A 23,710-nucleotide genomic window follows, 5' to 3' on the forward strand; every position below is an offset into this window, starting at 1 on the left:
GGTCCAGGCCACCATCATTTCTGCTTATGGCTGTAGGCTTCTGACAGGACTCCTGCCTTTGTTCCCCTTCAGTCAGTTTTCAGATGGCAGCCAGGGTGACCCTTTCAAGTGTAAATCAGATTAGTCGTATTATGCCCTTCTCTGCTGCAGGGTCCGCAGCAACTTCCTTCCTCAGGGGAGTCCTTAGTTGTGACCCTCAAGAAGCAGAATGAGCCCCTTCTGGGCTCCTCTCCGAGTTCACCTTATGCTACCCCCCTCTCACGCACTCTGCCGCAGCCATACTGCCCACTGGTCTTTCTCTGACATTCTGGGCCCCATCCCTCTTAAGGCCTTTGCACTTCTACAAGCTGCCCTCTGCCTGGGGTGCTCTCGCTCCGTTACCGAACAGGTCATTTCGGCACTTTCTTCAGGTCTTGACTCAAGCGGCACCTTCTCCGTGAGGCCCTTCCTTCTCTTCTATTTAAAATTTAAAATTTTACCTAGCACGTCCCTAAACACTTTGTATCATCCCTTACTTTTTCTCCTTAGCCCTTCTTTAACTAACGTAGTACTTTTCAATTTAATTATCTTGTTTATGTCTTCTCTCCTTGACTGGAATATTAGCTGCATGAGGGCAAGGAGCTCGGTCTGTGTTGTTTACTGCTCTATCTCTAGAGCCCAAGTCAGTTCCTAGCAAGTGGAGACATTCAACAGATGTATGTTGAATACATGGATGACTTAAGGTTGATTTTGGCTGGTGTTCTGTATTTATGGTGACAGAAAGATAATGCACATTGTTTTCTTCTTGAATTCCATGTAGGCAGCTTGGGGTTAAAGTCAAATTCTTACTAAATTGTTTTTTCATTCCTAGTCTCCCTGAAGAATTTGTTTAATTAACCACAAGTCCTCTGAATTTATTTATCCAACTTTTATCGAACACCAAACTGTGTGCAGGTCACTGCATGCGGCTCTTAAGAGACGCGATCCACCTTTTTAAGGACATTTGCAATTTAGTTAGTAAGGCACAACTAGCAAATAATCCATACAGAAGGGCTATTTTCAAATATAGGAGAAGTCTGTTTCAGAGGGATTCATAGAATACTTGACTTGAGATCTTTCAGAAAAATATGTTCTCATCCCCTCCACCGGTTGTAAGTTGGGGTACGTGGCTTGATTTTTTTTAAAAAAAAGGTTTTCCAAGTGAGTTCATTGATCCACACAACCATCCACTAAGAACCATAGATTTAATAGCCATGTCTGTATAGACAGACAGACATATCTATCTGTCACTTTATTTATCAGGCCTGCCTGATACACTCTCCCTGTAAGTGAAGGTTTCCTAATGTAAAGAAACATTCCAAATCTATTAAATTTGGGGGAACGATCTATAGTAATATTCAAAGTAGGCATATTTAATTATACTTGCTTCCTCCTTATGAAACAGGATGTTTCTGGTTGCTTGTTTGTTTTGGATTTTTAGTTTGTCAACAAGTAAAGCTGCTGCTTCATTTGCAGCCTTTGTTGTGGCCAGACTGCCCTTCTACTATCTGCAGCTGAATGAGCATTTCCGTACTTCCCAAGATACAGTTCTCACACTGGCAATGCACGCCCTTTGTAGGCTGGCCTGGTCTTGTGCATTCTGTCTGTGATTGCCACCTCAAGTAAAAACTACGCTCCTGCAATGTCTGCACACGGATTTTCTCAATCTGTTGCATACTGCCCTGCAGATGCCCCCTTTGGAAGTTTCACTTGTTTCGAACTTTGGTGGAAATTTTGGGGACTTTCTTCCTGATTAGTTGCCTATTACTGACCGAAATACAAAGCTCTTATTGTGTTTTCCTCACTCATCTTTATATTTAGGTGAAGCCGGACGTATAGACCAAGCAGTATAAACCGTTTGCTACCACTATCATTTTGAACTTGGCCATCAAGTTCTCTGGTTTTCCTCAGTTTACTCTTTTGCGCATTCTGTCTTCCTTTTTTAAAACATTTTGGGAGACTCAGATAATTAAAAATACTTGCCCTTGAAAATAAAAGCATCATGAGTCTCAGTTTGGAAAAGGGGGTTTATCTCTGGGTTCTATGAGCTAGATGCACACTAATTTACAGTGCTGGAACCAAATGGGTTGAAAATCCTTGTTTTCCCACCAGATGGGTTATTTTAAAATATCACAAAACTTCTGAGGTTATTTACATTACAAATGTGCTTCTTCGCACACATCAAGAATTGAGTACCATGTTTTGACAGTAACTCCTTTATGAAATTATATGTTGCGCAAGTAGAGTAAAATTCAAGTCATTCTCAAGGGAGCAGGCTTATGAATCTGGATGAGGTCACACCTCTTTAAAGATGCAGTTTGATAATCCGACATCAAAACAAAGGAATTCTGTTAATCCTCTCACAAAAGTGCAAATTGCTAATCAGATCCCTGGGCTGGGCTGGCAGCTTGGTAAACAATGAGCTTGGCAGAAGAGCAACTTTGGGCGGATAGATAGCTGAGAAGCTTGGGGTACCAACTTTGCCCCTGTGTTAGCCCAGTTGGGCCTGTTGTTTCGAAACAATTATGTTTGTCAATGGAGGTGGTTCTCGCAGTTATTGTGTTCTTGTGCTTTTCTCCTTCCATGTTAATGATGATGCAAATCAATCTTCCTGTCTTTCATTTCACTTCACTGTTGTATAGGCTACTATACCCCTATATTCTTTTCACTTGGATGCATGTGTCTTTTGAATTTTCATTACACATTCCTTTACAAGCCCAGAGGGTTTTCCTTCCTTCCCACAAATAGTGTGGTGGTATTTGAAAAAGGAAGAATAAATCTTAACCCAACTAAAAAAAAAAAAAAAAAAAAAAATAGAGTCTCTTCTAGAAGGTGTAATAGTTAGGTTCCTTTTTTTTTTTTTTGGCAAGTGATAAAACTCAATTTAAGGCAGCTTCAGAGAAAGAGCTGGAATTTTTTGAGTAAAGGAATACAGAGAAGGCAAATAACTAAATTGGGGGAAGGCAGGAATGGAGACTGGCCTTAGGAGCAGTTGGGACCAAAAAGTCATACTCTGTCAGGATTTGATCCCTTTCTCTTGTCTCCCTGTCACTTGAGGTTGTTCCTGGTATGGAGATTTCTCCATAGGGGAGGAAATGTTTCCATTGATGACAGCTCAGGAGTTCTGTAGCTGGCTGCCCTTTCCAGCCTACTTAAATAAAATATCTCAGGGAAGCATTCTGATTGGCTTTGCTTCGATCAGGTGCTTATCCTGGGCTAACCAACTCTGAGTATACATGACTTCTTATATGTCAGAGTGTAGGAGGTGCTTGCTGTTTGTTTTACTCTGTCTTCTTCAGGTTTACTGACATACGTAACTGGCCTGAGGAATTCCACAACCCAGTGACTGTCTCGGTGCGTGGAATTATATTGCACATCTCAACACCACTTTTCTAACTCACACTCTATTTCACCCTCTTGGCATTTCCAACTTTCACCCAGACATGACTAAGAAAGACATGACTTGAAAGTGAGAAATACAACTTCTTCGTTTGAAAATGAAGGTGTTTTCATTAAAGAGTGTACTGTTTTGAATACTGCTAGCTAGTTGTGTGTCTTCTATTAAGAGAGTGTTTGGAAATTATTTGGGCGCATTGTGTGCGCTGAGAGGGGTGACAGTTATAGCTTTCCTTGTGGAGTTATCTTCCGATAGGTAGGTGAGAGCACCGTGTTTTTGCTGTGTACAGTGTGGGCTGCAGTTGGCGTGTTGGTTTTCAGTCGGGTGAATGATATGGAACATGACAAATCTGCATCTGTACCAGGAGGAAAGCATCAAATGCAGACAGAGGTTTGGGGTAGAGGCTGCCCCGGTGGGGCCACGCTACCCACAGCCAAAGCTTTCTGAATAAGAGCACTGTCTTTTTAAAAGCAATAGGGGGTGAGGATTGAGGGAGGGCTCACAGCGGTAAGTATAACACAGCTGTGCTCTGTTTATGCTTCGGCTACAATAAAAAAGCTATAAAATGTGAGATGTCATAGCTCCACTTTGCTTTATTTATACTATTTCCTCTGAGCTCTGTCACACTGCACATTCATCTGCTAACTTGCAGCAAGAATGGAGATTAAAATATCACAGCTCAAAATAGGAGTCAAGCGGAAGGAGATTCATCATAGCCCTATTAAAAATATGTAAATATGGGAATGAAGTCATTTTAAAGCTATACAGCCCTCCTCCTTTAAGAGTTAGGATCCCTTGAGCAAGTGGTGGGCTATGCAAGGGACAGAGCTCGTTCCCCCTTTCTTCCACCCATGAGATCCTTTTAAGATAAAAGACTTTGAATTTCAAATTTTACATGTTTTCCTATCATCATGCCTAAATTAATAATGGCAGGAAATCTGATGCAAAACAAGAAAGCAAAAGATTTTGTAATTGAAGATTATATACTGTTCACTTCATTAGAATAATTTAAATTTAATGTATGAAATCTTTTGGATCTCAGTTATGAATGAAATTTGAGAAACCTCCAGAAGTATCCCTAGGTAGGAAAGTTCCAAGAAGGAAACTGAGACTTGGAGATGTGGTCTGGTTTTCCAAAATCCAGTTACTAATGATAAAGCTCAGGCTGGAAGCTAGGGTTCCTTCCTAAAACTTTGCTAGTAATTGAGTTCTCATTTCCTCTATCTCTAGTCCTCACAAAATTTACTCTCTGTTGTCTATATGGTGTGCTTAGGAGACTCAGGAATAGACTAATTGGATGGATAAATCTTAAATGGTATTTATTAACAAGTCTTTTGTACTCTTCTGTGTGTTGCTGAATGAATGGTCATGTTTTGGCCTTCTTGTTTTCCACATATGTTATCATGGTAATAATAGAGACCAACATTTACTAAGCCCTTACTGGCTGCCAGGAATGGTCCTGTGGGTTGATATGTAGTCATTATTTTATGCCTCACAACAACCCTATCCCATAGGTATTAGTCCTCTTGTGATCTTTTTTTTTGGAACCAAAGAAGGCATTCTTTATTTACTCTTCTTTTTAAAGCAGTCTAGTTTAAAAACGAGAGATCAAGAGAGAAGAACAGGAAAACTTCCACAGATAGGGGCTCACGAGCGCATGCGCGTGCGCACACACACACGATGGGATGGGGGTGTGTCAGATCTTCTCCATCTTGGAGATGAGGTCATCACAGATGCTTCTACATCTTATAGAAGCAGGCTGGCCTCAGAACCTGCACTCTCAGCCACATGGCCTTTCCAAAACTTTTAGAAAAGGACCAGGAACAGCACTAGGCTGAAAAAGAGAAGCCCGTGTTCCAGTCACTAGTAAACTAGGGTAAACTAATTTTCATCCCCTGTAGAATGCAGTCAAGAAATGATTATATCCTTTCCAGTTTCAACTTTGTATGCTTTTTTATATGAAAAGAAATTTTTTGAGCAATAACTTCTTTCTGCACTCTTTTTTAACTGTAGTTTCAGAAATGGCTATGGTGAACTTTTCTAATTATGTGGCGATTCTAGAATTTCTTTTGTCCGAAAGCCTGTGTTTTAGGTGAGTTCTTTTGGTTGCTGCTAATAAGAGTATCACAGTTAGCTAAAGATTTTCTAGCTGTGTGATCTTGAGCATATTTCTTAATCTCTTGTGCCAGTTTTCTTGTCTGTAAAATGGGTATATTAAAGTCCATAATTACAGGGTCATGTAAAGCATTTAACATGATGCCTGTGCATAGTCATTCCTGTACAAAAAGTGTTTGATTATGATGACTGTGGATCACCCCCCATCTTGAACATATCTGCCTCTAATTCTTCATGCTATCAGTTCTTTTATTGTGATTGGCCAGTCAGTTAACTTTGTGCCTTATTCATGTAGTAGAAAGGTTATGGTACTATCGGAAGATGCTGTCTATTCGAGGTGGAAACATTAGAGCAGGTGGAACTTTAGAACTCGGTTAGGTTAGTCCTTCAGTGTGATAAATGTAATACTCTGAAAGAACAAGTGACTCGTCCAAGAACACCCAGCTGGCTGGTAGAGCACAAAGGCAAAACCTGCAGGTCCTAATGACAGTTTCCAACATAGTACAGCTACCTACGGAGTTATTAAATAGAACATGCGAAAGTTCTTGAAATTTGTAAAAGGGACCTCAACACACAATGGTTTAAATTAGGGGAATTGCCCGAATATTTCAGATTTATAGTGATTTAAGATTTTAGATCATGTGTCTTTTTGGCATGAGGAAATATGCCTCCAGGTGTCAGGGGAGTATAGGTGGTCATCCTTCTTATTAACTCTTAAGAAATTGAGTTGTTGGGTTTTCTCCTTTGTTGAGTGAGGTAACATGTGACTTTCAACAGTATGGGAAGAAGTAGACCTGATATGCTTAGACGGTGTATAAAGTATAAAGAAAAAAAAAGATTTTTATCTTGGGTATTTTAAATAGAATTAATTATTTAAATTGAGTTCCAATAATTAGAATTATTTAAATATATTGGGTCATTAAAATAATCTGAGAAACCATTATAATAATTTTTGAGACATATCTAATTGAGTCACAACGTATCCACTTATATATACTCTAATAGACCAAGGAAAGGGAGCTGTTCTCATATGTATTCTTGCTCCTGAGTCCCTACCCTACTGAACAGATTGAAAGGCAACCCAAAGTAAATACAATATCACACAAAATAACTCAATATCTTTACTATCAAGCCATCTCTTTCTGCATTTTCTTATTTGTTTTGTTTTTGTTTTTTTTTCTCTATTTCCCAAGCCTAGTACTAGATGGGAGTGAGGGACACAGCCTGGATGTAAAATGTGAGGAGGCAGCCTTCTTTGGTAGCAGCCCTGCGCTTCCATGACCCCAAGAGGGAAGCTGCTTACCTTTGGTGCCTCCGGAATGCCTCATGAACCTCACTTTTGTGCTGGCTCTGCCCCTGTGAGCGCTAACGAAACCATCTTTGAGGGGTTCATGGATCGCTGTGACTGGTGCAGGAGTGTGGAGCATCACAGCTGTGCCTGCTGACCCTGGGGTTGACCTCTGTATCCTTCCTGGCTTCTGCCCACTCTGATACTGTCTCTATTGGTAGAGGCCCCTATTCCTGATGGTGCGGCGGACCCCACCTAGACTCTGAGCCAGAGCGGCTGCTGCTGACCTGCCACTGCCTTGAACTTGAGTTCCCTCTTTTTTTCTCATCTCAAGGCCTTCTCAGTCTTTTTCTGTGTCACACTTGTGTGTATGTGTGTGTGTGTGTGTGTTGCAAATTTTTAGGTTCTTTGCACATGCACACAACCTGTGAAGAATAACCAGTTTTAACTTAGTCTGAGAACCTTCCTTCACCAGTGTTTTATTTCTCCTTCTCCAGGTTACATGGGTACAAAACTTGCAACAGGGATTCTCTTAGAGGCTTCTGATCTCCTCCATTCCCTCCCCCCAAATGGATGCCCTGAAAGAGAACTGTCAGCCCATAGGCGCTTGGATTCCTTTTATCCAGCTGATATTCACCTGCCCCACCTCCTTACCAGTTTAATAACAAGATATGCAGAAAGCCTGGCCCCTGTCTCTGAGCTCTGCCTCTCTCCTTACCCTAGACTTCTTTCCCCCTTGCTCCCTAAGTACATGAGAATTCCTATATTGGCTCTATCAGTTAGGATCCATATTTTGCTCTTGTTTTCTCCACAGGGAATTTTTGGAAAACTTTAAACAAGTTTTTACTCTCAAATTCTGTCATTCAAAGTTGTTGTCTCACTAGGTAAGCTGATTAAGAGCCCCTTTGTTCTAGATAGTAGCTGACCTCCCCACTTGCATACTGGAATCTATGAAGGGTGAGACCTCCAGGAACTCCTAACTGAGAAGAAGAGTATACAGCATCAAGAGAAATTATCGTCACAGTGTGACATACGGAAGATGTGTAGGCTCGCACAGGTTATTCCACGGGCTTCCATTCCTTACCTGCAGCCTAGTTCCTACTCTCAAGTTAGAATACTCTGTCTCCATTATGTGTATATACTGTATAGTCTACCCTACAGAAAGGAGTAGATTCTCCCAATGAGGAACTTCTCATTCAGAATCTCTTCTTGACTCTAGGAATTTGTGATATGTATACTTCCTGAATCTTCTCCTTATATTCTGCTTGTGGAGGAGGCAGGCATGGAATCTCATGCCATTTTAATATAATATGGTCAATTTTATTTTACGATTAGGAACAATATTTTATGGGAGAGAAGGCAGTCCTAAGTTTGCCTAGAAGTGTCAAAGAGGGCTTCCCAGAGGAGTGAATCCCAAGTTAGGGATTGAAGATTAATTATAGTCTTTTGTGAATAAGATGGGAAGTATATTTTTGAAAGAGCAAAGCTCAATGAAGAGCAGGACCTTGTCTGTCAGACTGACCACTGTGTCCCTATCACCTAGCACGGAATTAGGTATCCTGTACATACGTAAATATTTAGTGGATAAATGGATGAATGACTATATCTTGAGGGCCATCAAAATTGGTCATTTTGAATATGGATACAACATGATGAGATTTGTGTTTTATAAAAAACAATACGGCAGCATTGTAATAAATGGGAATGAGACAGGGAGCAACTGTTGTCACATGTTCTATGAAAGCTCCTGGGAGATTCCTTTTAAGTGACCTCTAACCTTTCTCTAGGTACTTAGAGAGTCTGTCGCTCTGAACATATGCTAGTTTCCCAAGTATGCCTCAAGAAGGCATGGACACTGACTGCTCCCACCCCTTAAGATGGCCCAAGAAAACCTAGAGATAAAGCACAGCATCTTTCTCAACACCTTCCATATAGCGATAGTTGAGGTTTCAAGTGATCTATTTTATAGGCAATAAATACATTTTTGTCATAGTCCATATGGGCTGCTATAATAAAAATACCATAAAGTGAGTGGCTTACAAACAACAGAAATTTATTTCTCACAGTTATGGCGGCTGGGAAGCCTGTAATCAGGGCACCCGCACATTGCTGTCTGGAGAGAGCCTGCTTCCAAGATAGCCATCTTTCCGCTGTAATTTCACAGGGTAGAAGAAGTTGGGAGTTCTCTGGAGTCTCTTTGATAAGAGTGCTAATCCCATCCCTGGGGGCTCCACCCTCCTGAACTAAGCACCTCCCAAAGCCCCACCTCCTAATCCCATCACACTGGGCGCTAGGTTTTAGCATATGAAATTTGGAGGGCACAGACATTCAGTGTACAGCTTCTGGCATACATCGCATCTTTTCTGTATTTCTTGTTCAGACTGGGTCAATGGATTTTCAGCTTTGGCCATGGTAACCTGGGGTCTACATGAACCCGAGCACATAACTGACACTTGTTTTCAGAGCAAGACCTAAGAGAGTTCAGTAAAATACATGAAGTTTTGTTCCCGTGGGTACTCATTTTATGTTGGTGTGTCAAATTATTAAAAACTTAGTGGCTTAAAACAAGGCCCACTCACTAGCTTGGAGTTCTCCAGGTTGAGTCTGGTATGGTGTGGCTTTCTCTGCCCAGAGAAGCACGGATGGAAATCAAGGTTGGCCTGACTGAGTTCTTACATGCACTCTTGAGGAAAAAAACTTGCTTCCAAACCCATTCTTGTTGGTAGAATTCGACTCTTTGTGGTTGAGAGCTGAGGTCCCTGTTACCTTGCTGGCCGTCAGCTTGAGGTTGTCCATAGCTGCTAGAGGCTCTGGAGTGCGCCCCCATCCTGAAGCTAGCAATGGTGTGTCAAAGCCTCTTTATGATTCAAATCTCTATTTCCCTCTGTCTTTGATCTCTAGATCAAGATTTAAAGGGTTAAGTCTAACCAGATAGTTCCCGTTTTAAAGTGTATAATATAGGGGTGCCGGTTAAAGCCTCTCCCTTTGGCTCAGGTCATGGTCTCAGGGTTCTGAGTTTGAGCCCTGCATTGGGCTCTCTGCTTGGCAGGGAGCCTGCTTCCCCCTCTCTCTGCCTGTCTCTCTGCCTACTTGTGATTTCTGTCAAATAAATAAAGAAAGTCTTTTTTTTTTTTTTAAGTGTATTATATAACCAGTTTAGGAGAGTAAAATTCATGATATTCATATTTCTAGGGACTATGCAGAGCATGTTTCCCAATTAGGAGAATTTGGGAGGAGCTGCTTAAATTCAACCTACCAAACTTTAATTTATAACATTAAAAAGAAAAACACACAAGTTGTGAACAGAGTCTTGCAGAGTGCTATCTCAGCAGTTTGGAAAAGCAAAAATAAAAGTATGATTTAATTAACATTTTGTTTGAAAACCAGCACATCTTTTAATGAAGTTAATTTTCTAATATCTGACCTTGACAGGTCTACTATTACTAATCTTTAGAAATTTTACTTGTTTGTGACTCATTCACTTCTGAATATTTCTACCATTCACATTACCAAAGCAAAACAAAACATTTCTATATTTATTACTGGGGTGTGGCAATGGGAGTGGTTTTCATTGTTTGTGCAAGGAAAAATAAAACAATGCCATATAATCTATACATAAACACCATCACTTCAAAGTGATTTTTTAAAAAGATTTTATTTATTTATTTGACAGACAAAGATTACAAATAGACAGAGAGGCAGGCAGAGAGAGAGAGAAGGAGGGGGAAGCAGGCTCACTGCTGAGCAGAGAGCCTGATGTAGGGCTCGATCCCAGGACCCTGAGATCATGACCTGAGCAGAAGGCAGAGGCTTTAACCCGCTGAGCCACCCAGGTGCCCCCAAAATGATTTTTAATAGTAAGAGCTTTGTTAAGTTAACTTGAATGATAAAGTAAAATATCTTTCAAAGTTTTGGGGATTTCAAGATTTAAATTAGGAAGTACAAGAGTTTAACTAACTATACAATTAGTCAACTACAAACACATTTCCCCACTTACTCTTCATTTCTGACACCAACTGCAAGTTTGAGGACTTTCTAAAACCACCTTTAGGTTTGACAACTTGCTAGCAGTATTCACTAAAACAGATTGTACTCAAGGTTATAGTTTATTACAAGGAAAGGAAACAAATTAAAATCAGCCAGGGGAAAAGGTGTATAAAGCTGGGTCTCAAGCTGACAAGTATAAGGTTAAGGCTGAGTCAAAGTTTGAGGCTTGAAGAATCAACCACAGAGCTTTCATTGTCCTCTCCTCACAGAGTCAGATGCATTACTTCCCCAGCATCAGTTTGGCAGTATGCATGGAACTTTGTCAACTAGGGAAGCTCGCTTGAGCCTTTGGTGTCCAGAGTTATTAATGGGATGTGATCACGTACTGCCCAAGTTGCTGACCTTTAGTCTCTAGCCCCTCCTGGATGTTACTATTGGGCTGATACCTTTAGTCTCCAGTTCCTTCCAGAGGCAGAATTGATACTGCATGGCCCCAAGCCTCCATCCAGAATCATGGTTTGACCATCCTGTGGCCAAAGCTCATAGGCAAGCAAAGACACTCCTGACAGACATGACGTTTGAATGACGTTTTGGATCACCTCTTAGTAGCGAAAGACAAAGGCCAGCCCTTTCTCTGCATAAGTTTACCTCTTTGCCACATAGAAAAGGAGGGAAAGAGAAATGAATGCAAATAGTCATCACCATGTATTGAAGACATGTTGTTTGGCAGTGTGCTAAGCATTGTTTCCTTTAATTTTCGGACACCAGTGATGCTGTAATTATTTTCCTTTTGAAAATAAGCTGAGATTTATAGATTAAAAAATTTACCCAAGACCATGTAAATAGTCAGTGGTGGAACCAGAATTGAAGCCAACATCAGCCTAACTCGAAGGTACATGATTTTAAACACTTTACTTTGTTGCCTCCATCAAAGGACAATAAGAATATATAATGTAATAAGAATTTAGAAGCAATTATTTTTGAGAATTGTCTCAGGACGAAGTTGTCATTCAAATATATAAGAATGTGCTCTGATAATTTAATAATGTAGGATGTAGAGGAAGAAGATTGCTATATAGAATGGTTATATCATTGAATTCATACTTCCCAAGTGGATTCCAGTCAGCACTGTATCATTTAATTAATTCAAACACATTTATGGGGTATGCATTATATCTCAGGTGCTGTGCTGGACACTGGTGACCCAAAGATGATGACAAATATGTTCCTGTCCATAAGGAGCTAGCGATCCACTGGGGTATGTAAACTGTTTATTATTTTTTATTAATATGTTAGTTTTAAGCAGAACAGAGAGAGTATAATATGTGAGAAATATTTTGCCTATGAATTTTGCAAGCATTTGTAACCATTTTTGGGTTTTTTTTGGCTGGATGAGCTAATGATAAAGTTAGTAATTTAGAGATTGTTGTTCCTATAACTAATCAAATGTTTAAACTCAGCTTCAGTCTTTTAATATATTCTTTTAATAATAGGGTAGATTTTTAAAAAGTTTTACCTCCTTTGCCTTTGGGGGTGGGGGCATAGCATGGAGATTTGTCTGTATTTCCTACTTAGGATAGTACATGAGGGCAAGTGAAGGGTGAATAGGAATGCCACCATCTCTCATGCACATAAGAACAATGTGCTTTCTTTTTCACACTTGTAATGTTAATACTCTGCTTTTCACTGGTTACTTTAGGATCATTTCCACCTCTCATTTTCTCCTACTTCACTGATTTCTCCAATTGAGCCAAGTCCATATTGCGGTAAAATAGGATTCCTTATTTAGTTAATGGTGATTTTTGGCAAATATGTCCTTTATTTAAGGTAAAGTTTCTATAACAGCCCATGCTTACCATACACCATGCAGTGTGTTGGGAGTGGTCTTGAAGAAATAGTACAGTAAATGCAGTAATATAAATAAGAAATATTATATCCCAATTATACCTTATATATTTTATAGCTTAATATAGAGGAATTGAATTAGAAAATAATAAATTTAAGCGAATTTGATGTCCAGTAGTTCATACTGCTGCTACACAGCACTAACAACAATATATTTGGATCTATTTAGAACATATATTAATACGCTATCTAGCTTCAGCACTGTAAGTGCTGAGAGTGCAGTTGGGATCATTTTAAAATGTAAGCAACCCAAGAAAAAAAGTCCCCCCCCCTTTTTTTTTGCAATATGATTTTAATTTTTAAAAGCATTTAATTTTATAAACCATATCCATCATCTTTGCATAGATAAATGTTGTGGCAATTTTTTGAATGAACCTTTTGGTTCCCTAAAGAAATTATGGATACACTATAAATTTATAAATGAAAGGCCATTCATCAGAGTTATAAATATGAGTGATTCTTGTGCTGATGCCCATGTAAACTTAAAGTGGTTTAATATCTATTGGCTTTTGAGTATAGTTAGAACAGCAAAAGAATATAGATACTGTCATACTTATGTGGTGTCATAACATTGGCAAAATGGTGAGAACAACATGAAATATTTTTGAATAGCATGGCATTTCCTTGAATTACTGCTGGCAATAGAACATAAATCAACCTTAATGATGGATATTCCAAAGATGTTTATTAATCTATTCATTTAATCTGAAATACTCAGTCTTGGCATTTATAGAGCCAGTTCAAAGGAAGTGGCAAGTGCTTCTAAACCCCAACAGTTACTTTTAGGGGCCCCATAATTATGTCAGCTAAGTCTGGTTAGAATGGAGATTAAAATGCATAAAAATCCTTTCCTTCTAATCTATGCTAAAGATATTTGCTTGACTGAAATATGTTTTCTTATGTATGTCTAATAAAAATCTCAATTTGTTCTACTCCTGATGAAATTTATAACATGGCTCTTTATTTGAATCCTCAGTTTTTAATCTGCTTTCCTGCCTCCCTACTCCCCCAAATTTACTCGTATACTTTGACAGAAAAGGACTGGAAAACTGATCAAATTCATGTGCACCAAAGTAAGAAACAGCATATGGCATATGATTTGTCAATATGTAATGAGACAGGTAGGATGGACAGATAAAAAGATACAGAGGGGAATTTTTATTAATAGTAAAGGTTATTAATGGTAAAGTACACTTATTAATAGTAAAATATAATAAAGGTCAGAGAAAGCCAGTAGCAATTAAGCTGAAGAAGGAAGGAGTCACCTGTGCATGTGTTGGGGAGTACGATGGTATGAATGTGCATGCAGGTACTTGTGTTGTTTATTAAAATATAGAAAGTCTAGGCAAAGAGCTAACTTCTGTATTAAAATAATGTAAGCAGCACTCAGCTTCTCTCCATTTCTTAGCTTCCACTGAGACAGCTTCAGTCTTAGCTTCACTTGGGAGCAAGATGGTAGCAATAGCATGGGCATCCTCTCATGGTTCATTCAGATCAAACAGGAAAAAGAGAGTTTCTTTCCCAGAAGCCTTATCAAAAGTCTCTTTGTACTAATTAGCTTTGATTAGATCACAGACTAATCCTGTGTACCTCTCTTGGAGCAAGAGACAGAGTCAGCTTTACCACGGTGCATGGACTAGGCATTGAGATGCCCAGAGGCATCTCTGTGATGCCTCCCAGAGGGAAGGGGGGGAACTTTTAATAGAAGGAGGGTGTATGGATGCTAGCTAGCAAGACAAACAAACAAACAAATAATTGCTGTCAGAAGAAAAATCACATGGGTATATACACATGAAATTTTGCATATATTTCCAGAAACCTACAGATTTCTTAGCGATCCATGGATTCTAGATTAAGAAACTCTAAAAGTAACAATGAATCAATGCCTTCTGGAACAAACAAAAAACAGTATTGATAGCCATAGCCATCCAGGAAAATGTGTTTTTACTTAGACTGTCTCCTGAAAAGAGACACAAAATGAATATAATCTATAACTAGTTGTTTAAATGATAAAATCAAATTAAGAAAGAAAGAGAAGTTATATTTTCTTATTAGCTAAAGTAGAAGTGAGTGGTGCACCTTGAAGATGTTTCTGTAACTACTATTGTGTATGAAGAAAAGAGGCAAAATCTTTTACTGAAGATAAAAACTTTAAACCGGCAATGTCAGAAGACTTCTATTAGGATAAAAAGACGTTTTCCAATGTTTGTTCAACAACTTTTATTGCGATGGGGACCTGTGTTTATGTGCATCCTAAATCCCTTCAATTTAGTCAGTTCAGTTAAAAAAAAGTATTAATCAGAATAAAAGAGCATAAGGAATACTATATTGTAATAGTGATGGGAGGGGACAGATGCAGCCACACTTGTGGTGAACATGATATAACATATAAGCTTGTGAAATCACTAAACTATATACCTTAAACTAATGTAACATAGTGTGTCATGTACACTCAAATAGAAGAAATTTAAAAATAAATATTATTACTTGGAAAAAAATATCAGGTCTATGAAAGTGATTTGTAAAGAATATCCTTTTGATGATTGGCCCCAGCTACCTGTTGATTTGCTTCTTTTATTCCTTTTAGCAATACTTGTTTTAGAACATGTTGGTGATGTCAGTTGTTTCTTTTGAAATTATTTTAAATTGAGAAATCTTAAGAAAATTAGTAGAAAATAAAGGTCGATCATTGGAAAATGTGGATTCTGTAAAAAATGCCTACATAGTGATTATGTACTTTTCTTTAATATTGGTTAGAAAATAGTACTTTAATAATGTGGACAAAAACAGCAACTGCCAGGGAAACAGTCATAAATATGCTTTATTTTTACCTAGATTTCTCAGTCTATTGACAAGCAGGAGTTAGGTTGGGATTCTAAGTTGCATCTCTGAACACAAGGGGAGTTTTTCTTAGGTGAGTCAAAATATTACTCAAAAATGGGAAGGAATTCCATGATTGCCTGATTTTTAAAAAAATTTTTTAATAAACATATAATATATTTTTAGCCCCAGGGGTACAGGTCTGTGAATCACCAGGTTTACACATTTCACAGCACTCCCCATAGCACATACCCTCCCCAATGTCCATATCCCCACCACCCTCTCCCGTCCCCTCTCCCCCAGCAACCCACAGTCTGTTTTTTGAGATTGAGTCTTTTATGGTTTGTCTCCCTCCTGATCCCATCTTTTTTCATTTTTTCTTTTCCTACCCTCCAAACCCCCCACATTGCATCTCCACTTCCTCATATCAGGAGATCATATGATAGTTGTCTTTCTCCGATTGACTTATTTAGCTAAGCATAATACCCTCTAGTTCCATCCACGTCGTCACAAATATTGCCTGATATTTTTAAAGAATAAACATGTTAATTGAAGACAGGTTTACGGTTCCACCTTTTGTCTCTTTACACAAGCAAAAACACTGAGGGTTTAACACTCTTCCTCATAAATTGATAAGCTTTTTAACCCAAATATTCTACTAATGAGACTAAAGACTAAAAGAGATTCTTCACTCTTCCTTGTTAAGTTTGGTATTCTCAGTTGTGAAGAAAGACATTATATTTTTCTCTATCAACTAATGTTACTGAAATGCTAGCTGTTTTAGAGGATGTCCACTTTTCAAAATATTTCTGCAAATGCTATAATGTATCTGGCTTTCCACACCAACATGTTATTTTTAAAAACCTGTCCTGAAAACCTCAGTTTACCACCAGTTCTGGCTTCAACTGAAAAGTTTGCTCTTGTTTGATCTGTACCACTCCTTGTGTGTATGGTGTTTGTTTTGTTTGGCTTTCTAGATTACAGCATATCTTTACACAGTGCCAATTGTCTGTGGATAGGAAACAGCAGGTAGTTCATTCGTTGAAAGCTAGTTTACAGATTTTCTTGCTATACGTATCTCTGTTTTTCAGATTAAATTTTAGATTTAACCGTGATATGGAGTTGTTTCTCTTCATAGTCATATTTGTCATCGGTGGAGTTTGGAGAAATGGGTTTTCTTTTTTAAAGAACAAGCTTTAAAAATATTTAATTTAAAAAATGTTATTTTTCCATTTGGGCTAAAACTAGTCAGTGGATATTTTTAAGGCTGTGAGTTAAAGCAGGAAGAAAGGGTCATTCCTGTAATCTTTCCTAAAGGCAAAAGATAGAGGACCAAAGTCCTATAAGACCAATCCATGCTGTATTTTTTTTTTTTTTTACACAATGCCCAATTCAGCTGTGTAGGTGTGAGTTTCAGATAAGGTTAAATGCCTTTACTGTCAAAACATTCCCTTTTATTTATTTTAAGGGGTTTTAAGGAGAAGGAGGGGTTTAATCTGAGACCCCAAAGCGTACATTTCTAAAGACATCTGCCTGTCTGAAGAGGGAATAGCTAAGGGGTGAATAGGAGAAAATCCACAAATACATTTGAGTTTCACTTTAGAACTTTTGATAGCTTTGGTCACTGATTGAAGTTTCTCTCCAACTGGGAGTCAAAGAGGCAAAGCAGGTAATCTACATAATCTTAGCCATGTTTTCTAAAAATGCCTGTAGATGAAAACATGTCAGACAGCTGGTCAAATAGGGCCTAAAGTTTTCTCTGTTTATTTGTTTTTAATCTATTCTTTACTGGGAAGGAAATAAAAAGAAAGCTTGAAGTTGGTGACAGACTTGGGTTCTTGCCACACTCCCAACTTAATTCGTGGACAGCTCTCTACTTCAGAGAAAGTTAATATTTTCCAGAGATGTTCCATAGGTATTCTAAATCATACTACAGACACCTGCTCCTTTATATGGATATGTTCTCCACCTAGGATGAATCGGAGCTGCTTTTTTTTTTTTTTTTTTTTTTTTTAGTTTGCTTCCCTTCAACAACCTCATTAATCTTAGTGTGCAGAATTTAGGAGGAAAGTTGTGTTTTGCTAGTTGACACTGTTTAATGTAAATGATTTATGATTATTCCTTATGTATACACGATAGGCACTTTATAAATTGGATTGTTCTAGGAGTAACACGATACATAAATGTTATTGCTATAAATTCTGAGGTTGGCTATATATTTTTGTATCATGTAACCAGTTGACTTATAAATGCTGACTATTCCAACCCCGTTCTTTCTACTCAATATTGTAAGTGGTGACTTAGGAAAGCCTAGCAGAGATATACACAGAGGCGCTCAAACTGTATGAGAACAGGATCTTTTGGCACCTCTCCAGCATGACTTCTGGCTCTCTTCCAGGAGTAATGGCCGAAAGAAGAAAGAATGAGAGGGGAAACTGAAACTATGTGCAGTAAAAAGATGAATCTAAATGATTATTATTTTTTGCCCAGTGAGGTCAGGAGCCAACTAAGAGAGAAAAGGGGGGAAAAGTAGAGCAAATAGGAGAAAAGTATTAGTAAAACTAATTCAGCAAAATTTAGTTAGATACCACTTCCCATGAATTTTTACCATGTAATATTAAAAAAGTGTAAGAGTAATAAAGATTAACAGCTATGCAATTACATATCTTTTTGTATCAATAGGTACAGTGTGTACAGAAATAATGTTTATTTATTTATTTTTGCATTCCTGTGAATGAATTGTTTGAGGAATGGAGTTTTACAAACCATTTGATTCTACTGGTAGATGAGGCCATTTTATAATGTGTGTAATGCTGTTACAGTAATAGCTCTCATTTTTTACCATGAAAAGTCAAGGTGATTTTCTAAGATCGTAAAGAATTTGGGGAAAAAAAAAAAGAAAAAGAAAACCTCTGAGTAATTGGTCATTTTATATCTAAGTAATTGTTAAATACCAAATTCATCTAAAATGTTGAGTTAAAGGGGAAGAAGGAACAGTCATATAACTGACCAGTCAGCTTCATAGCAATTTTTTGCTAGCCCTTGGTGTGGACTGCTTACCTGATCACACAGTCCTGGTGTTGGGGCTGATTTGAATTGTTCTATGCCCTAATTTGTGTAAAGAAGAACTGGGCTGTGAAGAATTCTATTGTGTTTATAGTGTCTCTTCTAATAGTGATTTTATAGTCCCTATCATAGGCTGTTTCAGTTGATTCCCTTCCCCCATGCCCTCTTAAGTACTACTGTCTACGCAATCGATCTGGTTACCCATGAAGCGAGTTCACATCAGCTATTGCAGGGGCTGAAAATATAGATCAGTAATCTTAAAACCTTGAGGTTCTTATTCTCCACGAAAGACTAAATCTCATCAAGCAATCCTACATGAAAAGATCATGAGACTGAAACAAGTCGGGTGTGTGTGTGTGTGTGTGTGTGTGTGTGTGTGAGAGAGAGAGAGAGAGAGACAGACAGACAGACAGACTTGTAATAGAAAACAATATTTGTTTGGCTCTTGCATTGAAGGTAATATCCTAATTTGCTCCTTTATAACTTCTGCAATACACTTTTAATTGTCAGGCTTTCTGGAGCTATCCTGGTGCATGCATTGGAAAGAACATGCATATGCGGAGGTCTCTATATTTGTAGGCACTATAGTCAAAACAACTTATTTGCTTAGCTGCAAAGCTGACTTATTCACCCACTCACAAACTCCCTAGAGGAAAGAGGGCAAAAAGGTCAAATAGAAGCAATTAAGCCAATGATCTTTTACAAAAAAGTTACTTCAGAAGTTCTCAGTGGCACTGTTCATCTTCTGGAAGGAGATCACTCTGTTCCCTGCCTGTTCCTGTGTAATCACCAGTAGTTTCGGATTCATGTTAGAAGAGGGAAGCCTGTTTCTACCTTGCTGCTGCTGTCCACTCAGGTAAGCTGGATTGAAATCCCGGACACTGCTGTACCCACCTAGACTATGGGAAGATTCTGTGTGGTTAGAGGGCTCTACAAACTGCAGTTCACTGATCCTGCAGAATCGTAACCATTATTTAAACTTCTGCTTTATATTAAGGGAGGTTAAATTTAAATGTAAGACCTTCAGATATAAAAGCACACATGCACACACGCACACACAGGTAACAGCAGGAAAAAACCCATCACTTTTTGTTTAGTATGGAATACTTGGAGTAACTATCATTAACTGAGCACTTTCTTTTTGCCAGGTACTGCTTTTCGACTTTGCATGTAGGATCTAATTTAAGCCTCCTAAGTACCTCGTGAAGCCAGTGCTATTATTAAACCCATTTTTCAGCTGAGGGAATTGAGAGAGAAAGGGAAATTTAACTTGCCATGACTCAACAGCTAATGGGAGGTGGAGTCAGGATACGGAGCCAGACAGAGAGCTGCTGGGGTTGGAGCACACACTGGCAGGCTGGCTTGTACGCAACGTGTAGTGCTTCACGTATGAAGACACAGGGATAGCAGAGCCATCATTCAGTAGGAAGTAGGACTTGAACGTCTTTCTCTTGTGCTGATAGTCACTGTGTCTCTCGCTCAGGCCCTGTTGTGGCCAGTGTCGAGTCTTATTTGAGACAGTTGGTCAACAGTGAGTAGAAAATAATCGATGGCCAAAGAAGAGAAAGGAGTGCACTGGTTAATATGAGGATCTGACCTAAGGACCTTGCTTTCACTATTGCCACAGTAAACAAGCAAGCTAATGAACCACAGATGTTAGTGTGTCATTAGTGTCTAGCAGTTGTGTCTTCCTGGGTAGCTACCATCAAGAAGGACAGTGCCCTCTATGAATATGTATTTAGTACTAGATACAGCAATTTATTCTTTTGAAAAGCACTTTATCATTTTGGTGTTGATAAACATATAAGCAATAATCAGTAGTTAGAAGTTTCAGGCTAAAATGGATGCCATTATTAGTGACTTAACAACTTTTCCTGGGAATTCCATGTGTGTCACCAAGACTGGATTGTGCTACCCAGAGCTACACATGTTCACTCTTTAGAAAAGCTCATTTCAGCTGCTTCTCATGCTAGGAACCCTTTGGTTCTCAGAACTGCGGTAGTCACTAGTTTCCAAACTCTGAATATGTAAAATAAAGTACTTGCACAAAAAACCTAGGAGCTGTATAGGTCAGAACATTTGTTTAAACTAATACAGAATTAGCTTTTTCAGTTCCAGCTCTGTTTTTCCTATCTATTTGCCTTGCTAATAAGAAGACCTTAACTTATTCCTGTTCTGTTACCTTGTGCCATGATACCTCTCCTTTTTGGATTTTTTAAATTCTGAGTTGAGCAGAACTTCCTAGTTCACATAAAGAACTTCCACAGTAATCATAAAACATAAAGGCCTCTTAATAAACAAGGATGGTGACAACAAGGAAATTTAACTCAAACTAGGCAAAATAGCATCTCTCAACAAAGAACTTCAAATGCATTTTGAAATTGGTCTTTACAGATATTTTTCTCTGCCTGAAACATGTGTGCTAGTTCTATTTATATAAGGGAATAGTGACATCCTGTGTGTAGCTAGACTAATTGCCTCTGTAATTAACCTATTTGAGAAGGAAGTTGCATAGAAATAAAATATCATTGAGGACTGAAAGGGGCAATTTTATCTTAAAGCAAACCTCTAACTTTACCGGAGGGTGTGGACTAAACAAAAGGATTCTGTCTCCTTCCTTCCATTTTTTTTTTCTTCCGTCTTTTCCTTGTCTCTAAACAGGCCACTGTCTTCTTTATTTTCTTTCTACTACACTTATTTTCGATATTATGAGGTAAAGATCTAGTGTTATTATGAGTGAATATTCTGTTTTAAAAGTAGAATTGAGGATAGATGGAAGTGTGGTGAAAGAGATAGTCTTTTTGTCTCATTGGTATTCAGGGGCTGTTTTTGGTCAAGGGTAAGATATCCATAGAATTATTTTGTGTCTCGGAAGTTGGGGATGAAACTCTTAGCCTTCTTCCTATCCCTTGATAAAATATATATTTTATAAATATAAATTTAGAGAAGGGTCTGGGTCCATGGCAAAAGCAGCGTTTTTCTTTTGACCTCTTACAGAATAAACTATTAGAAGACACTATATTATAATAGAGTGTAGTTTTTGTGGTCAGAATTATTCATACCATATCCAAACATATGACTAAGGGGTAAAAGACCAGCAGTTGTTTTTTTTTTCCCCCCCAATGTGTCCCTTTCAACATTTTAAAAGGAAAGAGATTGCCAAGACATATCAGAAACCAGTGGGACAAAGCAAGAACAAGAGGCCTAGGAGAAATTAGTCAAAGGGGTCCTGCTCTTTATGTCCTGGCTTACGTTCAAACCCCAGCAAGACCCAGCTCTCAGGGCTTTGCTTAACCCTAACTTCACATATAATCCCTATTCCATAATCAAAACGGTATTTTGAAACAGATAGCTTGCTTCAGACTTTTTTCATGAGATAACAAATGTTATCTTATCACTGATACATTTTTCTAGTCAGGTAACAAAGTTAGTATTTTGCGTGTTATACTGACTTGAAAGAACTTAGTTTAAAGTTATGACCAGTACTAAGAAGAATTTCCTTGTGAAATATTTGAGAATTTTAAGCCAAAGTAAGCGTAATCACTCTATTATATAATGATGGCTGAGAGCAGAATAGTTGGAATGGAAATGGTTTGGAGTTTCAGACTGTGGTGAACTTGGATTCCTCACTTTGTAGGACAGTCTTTCTATGCCTCAGTTTTTAAAATCTGTGATGGGAGGATAAAAATCCCCTTTCATAAGATAATCTTGAGACTTTAATGAAGAAACATTCATATAGTACCATGCCTAGTGCCTATAAATAAGCACTTAGTAAATAGTAGCTAATATTGTTTCAGATAACATTTGATAAAGCAAAATGATGTGGATACTAGTTTATTGTGAAATAATTTAATCTTATCTGGTTGAACTATTCTTCAACCAGATTTGCTTAATGATCCTTTCATTTATTGTTTTATAATCTTTACTGTGGTAATGTCTCACTTCTATTGATAATTTATATTAGCAATAGTTGGATTATCATTCTTGGAAGATGGAAAAATGTCTTGCAAGGACATTTTTAGAAAGTATTTTTCCTTGGGAAAAATACAAAATAAAAGAGGAGAAAGAAACACTGCAGAAACTTTCTTGTGTATCACCGTTCTTGTGATTAATTCTTAATAATCATTAATAATTATCAGATTGTAAAAGAGGCTCCTTATGAGTAAAAGGAAACACTCAGCTCTACAGAACTGGTCGTTTGGTCATGGCTATGTTTTGGCAATGGTGCTAATTAAATATAGTATCTATGATCATTGGGGTGTCTGGCAGCTTTATGCGAGTCTCCCATCTGTTTTATTGGCCGTGTTCAATCAGATAGGGAATTACCTGAATCAGAAAACCATCCTCAGGAGATTCGAATTCAGTCACTGCTTATTATCACAAGATAATTCACTCATCCATTCAACAAACATTTATTGGGAGTACATTACATGCCCCCCACCCCCACTGTGTTGGTTTTGAAAATATACTCATGAACAGAGGAGACAAGGCATGGGGCCTCACAGCTTTTTACAGCCCGACAGAGAAGGTACATAACATAAAACAAGTAATTACAATGAAATGTGAAAGTCTTATAATAGGGAAATTTTTTGATCTCTAAGCCAACTGAGTTGTGAATTCCTAATTGTGGGGGTAGGGGTATTCCTCCCTGCTTTGAATTTCCATAGCATTTTATCTGTACCTCCATTTGGAAATACCTTCCACCTTGCATTTAGTTCTTAGGACTGTGGCATATCCCCTAGGACTTCAAATTCTGTAAGAACCAGGCAGGATACCTGTGGGAGTGCCCTTAGCCTCTATAGAGGATATGCACTTGGGCACTCTACGTAGTTGTTACTAAATCAGTGCTGTTGAGAGAATTGAAGCAAAGAAGTGTTAGTGGTTTACTTCCATCGTCCTTTCTGTTTTTAATTCTTAAATATTTCGCTTTGAAATTTCTCCTTCTTTGTATTCATTGTGGTTAAAGGGCGGTAAATAACCAATTGAAAGTCATTATCCCTCCTTTTATCCCTCTCTCTCCTCTATTATTCTCTCACAATTTAATCCACAGCAATCTCCTCTGGAATAAATGAATTATTATTTGTAAGACTTTCCAAGTTTGCTGTACTCAAGTC

General features: G+C 38.2%; 1 protein-coding gene across 5 annotated transcripts in view; it reads left to right on the top strand.

The window, feature by feature from the left end:
* SOX5 (SRY-box transcription factor 5) overlaps positions 1-23,710 on the top strand; it is a 958,250-nt gene that overhangs the window by 137,684 nt on the left and 796,856 nt on the right. For 4 of the 5 annotated variants that reach the window (XM_044229411.1, XM_044229413.1, XM_044229414.1 and 1 more), the window contains exon 3: positions 11,987-12,063. The gene's annotated coding sequence lies outside the window, so the exon portion shown is untranslated. Of the gene's footprint in view, positions 1-11,986; positions 12,064-19,299; positions 19,453-23,710 lie in introns of those variants that run through there. The other variant, XM_044229412.1, reaches the window with a different exon arrangement.

Source organism: Neovison vison, chromosome 12 (assembly GCF_020171115.1).
Source record: "Neovison vison isolate M4711 chromosome 12, ASM_NN_V1, whole genome shotgun sequence".
NCBI classification, from domain to species: Eukaryota; Metazoa; Chordata; class Mammalia; order Carnivora; family Mustelidae; genus Neogale; species Neogale vison.